The sequence below is a fragment of the Sinocyclocheilus grahami genome, unplaced genomic scaffold (assembly GCF_001515645.1).
Source record: "Sinocyclocheilus grahami isolate Dianchi unplaced genomic scaffold, SAMN03320097.WGS_v1.1 scaffold499.1, whole genome shotgun sequence".
Lineage (NCBI taxonomy): Eukaryota > Metazoa > Chordata > Actinopteri > Cypriniformes > Cyprinidae > Sinocyclocheilus > Sinocyclocheilus grahami.
This window is the reverse complement of record NW_015505678.1, coordinates 535,245-543,117: the sequence shown is the minus strand read 5'-3', so window position 1 is coordinate 543,117 and position 7,873 is coordinate 535,245.

The following is a 7,873-nucleotide window of genomic DNA, read 5'->3' as shown; positions in this document are numbered from 1 at the left end:
AAGCTGTTTGAGTTTCCCAGTAAACCACGGTTTATCATTATTAAATGATAAGAATGTCCTGGTAGGAATGTACATATCTTCACAGAAACTGATATATGAAGTTACAGTCTCTGTGAGCTCGTCCAGATTGGTAGCTGCAGCTTCACTAACACTCCGATCATACATAAGAAACAATTAACGGATCATCTTTAAAAGCCCTCTTTAGTCTAGAACTACTCCTTCCGCTACGGATTCAAATATAAAGTTGACAGTTGAACAGCTGAGCCCAAGCCTCCATTACTAATTCCAAAATTTAGAACTTGTAATGAAGGAACATTGAGTTGCTTCATTAAAAGCTTATTGTATTACTCAGCGTTGGGGAGTAGCTAGCTACAAGTAGCAACGCTATTATCGTAACCTCATTTTTGAGTAGCGTGACTGTAGCTCTGCTACTTTTAAAACAGTGTAGCTTTTCCAGTAGTTAACTACTTTTTCCAGCAAGTAGCTGTGTAGCTTGACCAAAAGCTACATTCGTTTTGCGTTCTGATGAATCACGAGCCTGTTATGCACTGAAGCAGTGCAGCTTCATCTTCTGACTAGATCACAAAATAAATTTGTTCATTACTGCCATCTGTTGTGATATCACACATCTCGCAGTTTTACAGTCTGTCCACCGACAAAAGATCGTCTGATAGTTTTGCAAAGGATGTACAGAAGTGGATATTTCATATGAATCAACTGTAATTTATGCAAAACAAAAATTAGGTCTATATCAAAGACTTATAAGCACATACAGGAGATTAATAATAGCCTTTTTAAACTGATAAATTTTCCTGCTTTATTGCACTCTATATCAAATGTCTATTTTACAATGATGAACCATCATAATATAATCTGTCCCCCCACAGTTTTGTAATGAACATTAATCGAACAGAAAATAAAATCGCGATATAGTAGTGTGCTTATCAGAAACCCAAATAACTCGAGGGGCCCCCCTGCACATGATCACGAGTGAACTTACTAATGAGAACGAAAACCATTCATTGTACTGAACTAGCATTAAATATTGCCAAACAAATCATTTAGCTCAAAGGACCACTAATCTCTACAACGGTAAATTAACAAGAAGCTAATAACTCACACAAGCTCAAGGAAACCGAGAAGGCTGAAAGCCTACACTGTTTGTTTTCTTTGTTTTACAAAAGATCAATGTTTTGTTTTTGTTACGAGTGTACACAAATAAAAGTTAGCCTTTTAAAGTTCCGAATAATGTTTTACAATATACAAACTGAAGTAACAACATGATATTACATATCAATTCAAATTTTCCACCCCCCTCCCCCTGCGGTCTCTTTAATATGGGGTTCCTAATGGATAGAAAAGTTAACAGAAAACCAAAGCCACAGGAATCATAAAACATAAATTCCAGCACTCAAGAATGTAAAGGAAAAAAAATTTATAAAAAAAAAAAAATGTATACAGCGTTAAGGCATTCATTCTGAGTCCTGCTCGTTGTTTTGTGCAATATACTTGGAGATCCTCTCAGCAGCTATAGTCCAGATCATTTGTGCCAAGTTCACCCGAGCTGTGGATATTTCCAGCATTATAATGTCCCGAAGTTGTATTAAACACTTGTACATATCCAGGCTATATGGTGGAAGCCAGTGTTGTGCCAACAGTTTTTTTTTTTTTTTTTGCAGTTGTTAAGCCGGCCAGCCAAACAGTTTTTTGAAGGTTAGAGAAATTCAACAGAGAATCATCACTCAGTAATAATATAGAGGGGTTCAATGGTATAGGATATTCAATCATTATTGATAAGATAATACACACCTCATTCCAATTTTTTTTTACTTTTTCACATTCCCACATCATATGAAAAAAGGATCCGAGTTGTTGGTCAGGACATTTATCACAGAAGGGACTAAAGGAGGAGTCGATACGATGTCTTTTAAAAGGCGTCCAATAAGTTCTCTGTCAAAAATTATAATGAATCATTTGGTGATTGGGATTTTTAGATGAAGTAAAAATGTTCTGCTATACTCTTCCCTAGTCTGTGACACCCTCCTCTTGTTGACAGTCTCTATCCAAAGTGCGCTGTATAGCTAAGCATTTTGCTGTAACCTCTAAGGCCTTTCTGTACATCCATGAGGTGAAATGGTTAGAAGAGGCAGGGTTGCCAGGTTTTTACAACAAAACCCTCCCAATTCCTACTCAAAACTAGCCCAAAACTAGCCCAATCACATTTCGAGGTGGGCTCCCTGTTAAAAATCGCATTCCAGGTGTGAAATACATGTTTTTGGCGGGGTTCCCTCGTAAAATTTGCACTCCAGGGCCTAAATGTCACGTTATCAGGGTAGCTTTAACCCGCGGACATGAAAAACAACCCGGTGATAAAGTAGCCCAATTCCGCGGGAAAACCGCGGACTTGGCAACACTGAGTAGAGGACAGATCAAACCAAGTAATTATTGGATGCATGGGAAGACTTTCCCCCCAGGGAACCCCGTAGGCCTTCATGGCCGACGCAAATATAAAAACAGAAAAAAGGGGTTCAATTCCATACCGCTCACACAGTTCTTGAAAACTTAACATGCAATTAGAACCAGAAATATCTTTCAGTGTATAAATGCCTTTCTGCATTAAATCTCTTGAAAAAAATGGTGCACCACCAGAGCAAATATCATTATTATACCAAATAGGTGTATGGGTGTGCCAATTATGCGAATGTTGAATGCATTTCTCCATCAGTTTAAAATTGACTATTGTATTAGCAATATTTGGACCAAAAACTTGCATACATTGTTTGTTGTTTAGCCCAGAAAACAGTATATCTTGTAACCTATATTTATCTACTAAGCTCATTTCAATCTCTGTCCAAGGAACCCTAGAGAGCGGGTTCAGCCAAACCTTGATGCATTTTTTTTGAAAGGCCCTGTGATATAATAAAAAATTCGGAAGAGCTAATCCCCCAGTATCTTTTGTACTCTGCAGATTTTCACATTTCAATCTAGGTTGCTTACCATTCCAGATTAATTTACGAATCATAGAATTAAGTTTGTGCCAAAACTTTTTAGGAGCAGGTAATGGAATCATAGGACTAAGAAAGTTGATTCGTGGCAAAACATTCATTTTAACACTTGCTATTCTTGCATGCAGTGATAAGAGCATCGAGATCCATCTTTGGAGATCTTGCTCCACCCTAGTTAGAGTTTGCAGATAGCTGGCATCTGGAATAACCTGCAGGGATGATTGAACAATAATGCCAAAGTAACTAATGGAAGTGTGTATGGGAACATTACATGGTAGTCTTAACTTTTTTAGCCATGCAATTAAGTGAAAGCAAAGATGATTTATCCCAATTGATTTTGTACCCAGAAAGCATACTGATCTTTCTGAACTGATGAAAAAAAAACGAAAGATTAAAAACTTTCGTGGCTTCCCAAACAAATATTGGGTCTTCAACCGAGCCAATATTAAGTGAAAGAAATTCATATAGATCGGCCTTGAAATCTACATCAAACTGGTTAAACTTAATGTTTGTGCAAACATAGGCAAGTCTACCAGATTGATCTTGGCTCTCTCAATCAATTTTGAGGTTACAGCTATGAGAGATCAAAACAATAATACATTTAGTTTTAGTATTGTCAGTAGAGAAAGCTGCCACTCTATAAAATTTATTCTGTAACCTCTGAACATCTGCTCTCTTTAGATGGGTTTCTTGAATTAAAGCGATATCAACTGTTTTCCTGTGCAAATAGATCAACATTTGGCTCTTTTGTTTGGACTATTAAGGCCTCTGATATTAAGCTATATAACTTTGAATTTATCCATAATCGATTGGGACAATTTTGCAAATTTTAAGAAGTTTTGCATAACCAAAATATGTCTGCCTGACCTGTGACAAAACCAAAATCATGCAAAAGATACATAGAAATAACATGAACAAATACCCCCCATCCGAGACCGCAAAATCCCCCAACATTATAAGAGCCTGTGGCAACATCTACCTTTCTTCACCAGGAAGTCAACGTCAACCACCCTCTTCCATTGAACATGAAACAGAAGTATAACAACATGCATAGTATAAACTGTAATGACAGTCAAAAATATATGTATAAAATCAACAGAGTGAGAGTGCGTCACCAAATTAATGGACAGAAAATAAATAAGTAGGTTTAAACAATTATAATAATAAAATAAATATAAAATATACAAACAAATAAATAAACAATATGAGTGTTGATTACCACCAGAACTGACATAAAGAATGGCAGGGTAAATGAGGAAGTTTGGAATTCCCAGCACATGCAGCTCCTTTTGAAAACTTCCAAAGGCCTGTCGCCTATGGGAGGTGACCCCGCTGTAGTCGGCGAAGAAACGCAGCAGGTGATCCAGGTAGGGAGCATCTTTTGAAGGAAACCTATTGGGTTATCCCTTCTCGGCCCTGTACGAGCCCCACCAGACGCACATTATTACAGCGAAACCTGTCCTCTAACTCCGCAATTTTTGAAGTGAGATTTTCTCTGTCTGAGAGGAAGAGAGTGATTACTCGCACTAACAAAGTCCAGTTGTATCCTGATCATCCGGATAGATTTGATTATTGGTGTCAGGTGTTGTGTAGAGAGAGTGTGTGTGGACGCTGTTACTGGGAGCTGGAGTGGAGTGAACATGTTTATATCAGTGTCATATAAGAGCATCAGCAGGAAGGGTTTGGGTAATAAAGGTTTGTTTGGATCTACTGATCAGTCCCGGAGTTTGAACTGCACTCCCTCCAGTTACTCATTCAAACACAATAACATATGGACTGATCTCCCTGTAGAGTCCATCAGCAGTAGAATAGGAGTGTTTGTGGATCACAGCGCAGGAACCTTCTACAGCATCTCTGACACAATGAGCCTCATCCACACAGTCCAGCCCACATTCACTCAGCCGCTCTATCCTGGGTTTACTGTTTATAGAGGATCATCAGTGAAACTGTGTTGATGAATCAGAATAGACTGACAAGAAATTGTACCTATAATGCTTTGAGCTGCATCATAAATCAGTAACAGTGAGATGCTATAGAGACTCTTCTTTTCTCTTCATGACATTAATAATGCAGCTGAACTTTTGTTACTGAAATAGTAACAATGTCAGAATGACTGTTTGTAATAAATCCTCATATAGATAGTAAGATATGTGTGGCTTTGAGCTGCATCATAAATCAGTAACAGTGAGATGCTATAGAGGCTCTTCTTTTCTCTTCATGACATTAATAATGCAGCTGAACTTTTGTTACTGAAATAGTAACAATGTCAGAATGACTGTTTGTAATAAATCCTCATATAGATAGTAAGATATGTGTGTGTGTGTGTGTGTGTGTGAGAGAGAGTTTTGCTGAGTGATGAAATGTATTAGCTTTCAATTACATTGTTATCCCCTGTCTACTGCCAGTTTGGTTCGGTTCTTTTGTCTGGTGTTATCGAGAGGCCCAGCTCATTCCCACCACAGAAATCAAGCCTGAGTCAATGCCTGCTAAGGAGCTAGAGCCAGCAACCACATACATCCTGGAAAAGGAGCCCAAGATCCTGGCTGATCAGGTGTGTGAACTGACCAAATCGTCCTTATCAGTGAGGATTTTAGTGGAACTGGATAAGCAAATATAGTTAATTGTCTGACAAATGGAGGTAGTGCTTCCCAACCTGCCCACCCATGAACCTTCCTCCTGTGTGTTTTCGTTGTCGCTGATTCCACTCAGCTGGTATCTTTGTTGTCACCAGTCACACCCAGCAAAGAGTGTTCTTCATCGCACCAGTCCTGTCCATCACTGAGTCTGCTTCCTCACCCAGTCTTCCTCTTCTGTACACTCCACTGAAGCCAGCCATTCCTTCAGCTCCACCATCAGCCTCTGCCATGCAGCCCTGATCTGCCTTAGGGCTTCCAGTCCCCAGCTCTGCCATGGCTTGAGGAGTCCAATGCTCTGCCTCGTCCCTTGGTCGACCAATCAGCTCCGCCCTGGCTCCTTGCCCCCTAGGCTCCACCCAGGACCATTGTCTTGTTGGTTCCTCTAGGCTTCCTCATGCCACTGGTCAGTCATCGTTCCACCATTGCCATGGACTCCATCACTTCACCCCTACGGCTTCATCAGGCTTCTCCTTCCCTCAGGCTCCATCTTTTCTTACTTTATCATCACCACATCCTCTGGCACCCTGGCTCCTCTTCAGCCGCTTGATGCCGGAACTCCACCTTAGACTCTAAGTCCTTCGATTTTACCGGGTCTCTTTTTTTTTTTGTCCATCAGACGTCACCTGGACCTCATCTCCCGGTGTTACTTCTGTTGGTCAGGCTCAAGTTTCCTCCTTCATGGTTACTTTCACTGTCATCTCCTCAGCTCCGCTCACCATTTACTCCTTGGATTCATTAGTCACCTGTCCTTCACCAGCCTCTCGTCCACCTTCAGGGACACCTCCTTGGTCATCTCACACTGTGAGGCCTTGCCTTCCTGGAAGGGGCATTATGTCACAATTATGTTCTGTTTTGGTTCTGTCTTCCTTGTGTGTTGTTTGACCTAGTTTCTCAGTTCATTTGATTAATCATTCTTTTGCCAGTTGCCTCATTAGTTAGCTTGTTACCCCCTGTCTATTGGTTCTGTTCTTTTATCTGGAGTTGTCTGCCTTTACTTCAGTGTTATGGTTGTGTTTTACTTACTATTTTGTATCTAAATCTGTTTTATCGTCCTCATCAGCACAAACAACTTCTGATAGGTTAATGACCATATTGACATGCAAACAAATCAAATATATGTATTATTAGTGTTCGAGGGTTAAGTGTTTTTTTTTACTTTACATTTTTTAGGATTTAATTAATTATTAACTTTCTATCAACTCAAAAACACATTACAGTTCTTGCACTAAGGCCAGTTTGTGAAACACTGATGTAATGTTTAATGCATTTTGTCATGCTGATTATAAAAAAAGAAATATATTATTCTCTTTGCCTTTTTATATTAATATGGTATGTTTAATATTAAGTTTAAAGGGTTAGTTCACCCACAAATGAAAATTAGGCCATGTCTTACTCATCCCCAAGGCATCTTTGGTGTATATGACTTTATTCTTTCAGACGAATCCAATCGGAGGTATATTAAAAATTATCCTTGCTCTTCCAAGTTTTAGAATGGCAGTAGACAGTGTTTTTTTTTCTTTTTCTCAACAGTCCAAAAGTAGTCAAATAAAATGCATCCATCTATTATAAAATGTGCCTCACGGGGGCCTCCTGTAGTGAATCGATGCGTTTTTGTAAGAAAAATATCCATATATAAAACATTATAAATAATACCCAACAATCATGTCAATAAAGTTATGTCTATTTCTGTTATATCTTGTTATGTCTATTCCTATGTCAGTAGGTTGCGATAAATGAGCTTCTGTATTAGCTTTGTATTAGCAAGTTATTAAATATTTACTTGAAGCTTAAAGTTGAGGACTTGCAACTCGACTTGGACTTGCTCGTCTTGACTCGGGATTTGACTTGGGACTTGTCTTGACTTGGGACTTGAATCGAGACTTGAATGTAAAGACTCGAGACTTACTTGTGACTTGCAAAACAATGCATTGGTCCCACCTCTGGGTGCAACCATTCAGGCTGTAGACTCTTGGACTCTCGATTGCCAAAGAAAAGGTAGACCGTTCTTTCATGCCTCTTTAAATTGTTGCACTTTAAAACATTTATGGACTGTTATTTTTCATAAACTGTTGCTTTGATATAAAAAGTGAACTATCATGTTTGGGACAATCCTGCAATGCTGAAATGCTGAACAGTTACAAGAACTCTGGCACTACAAAATATGTGTGAAACCCTATTAAATATGTGGAGATTACGTTAATTTTTGTAGGGGAGTGTACCATTAAAATGGTA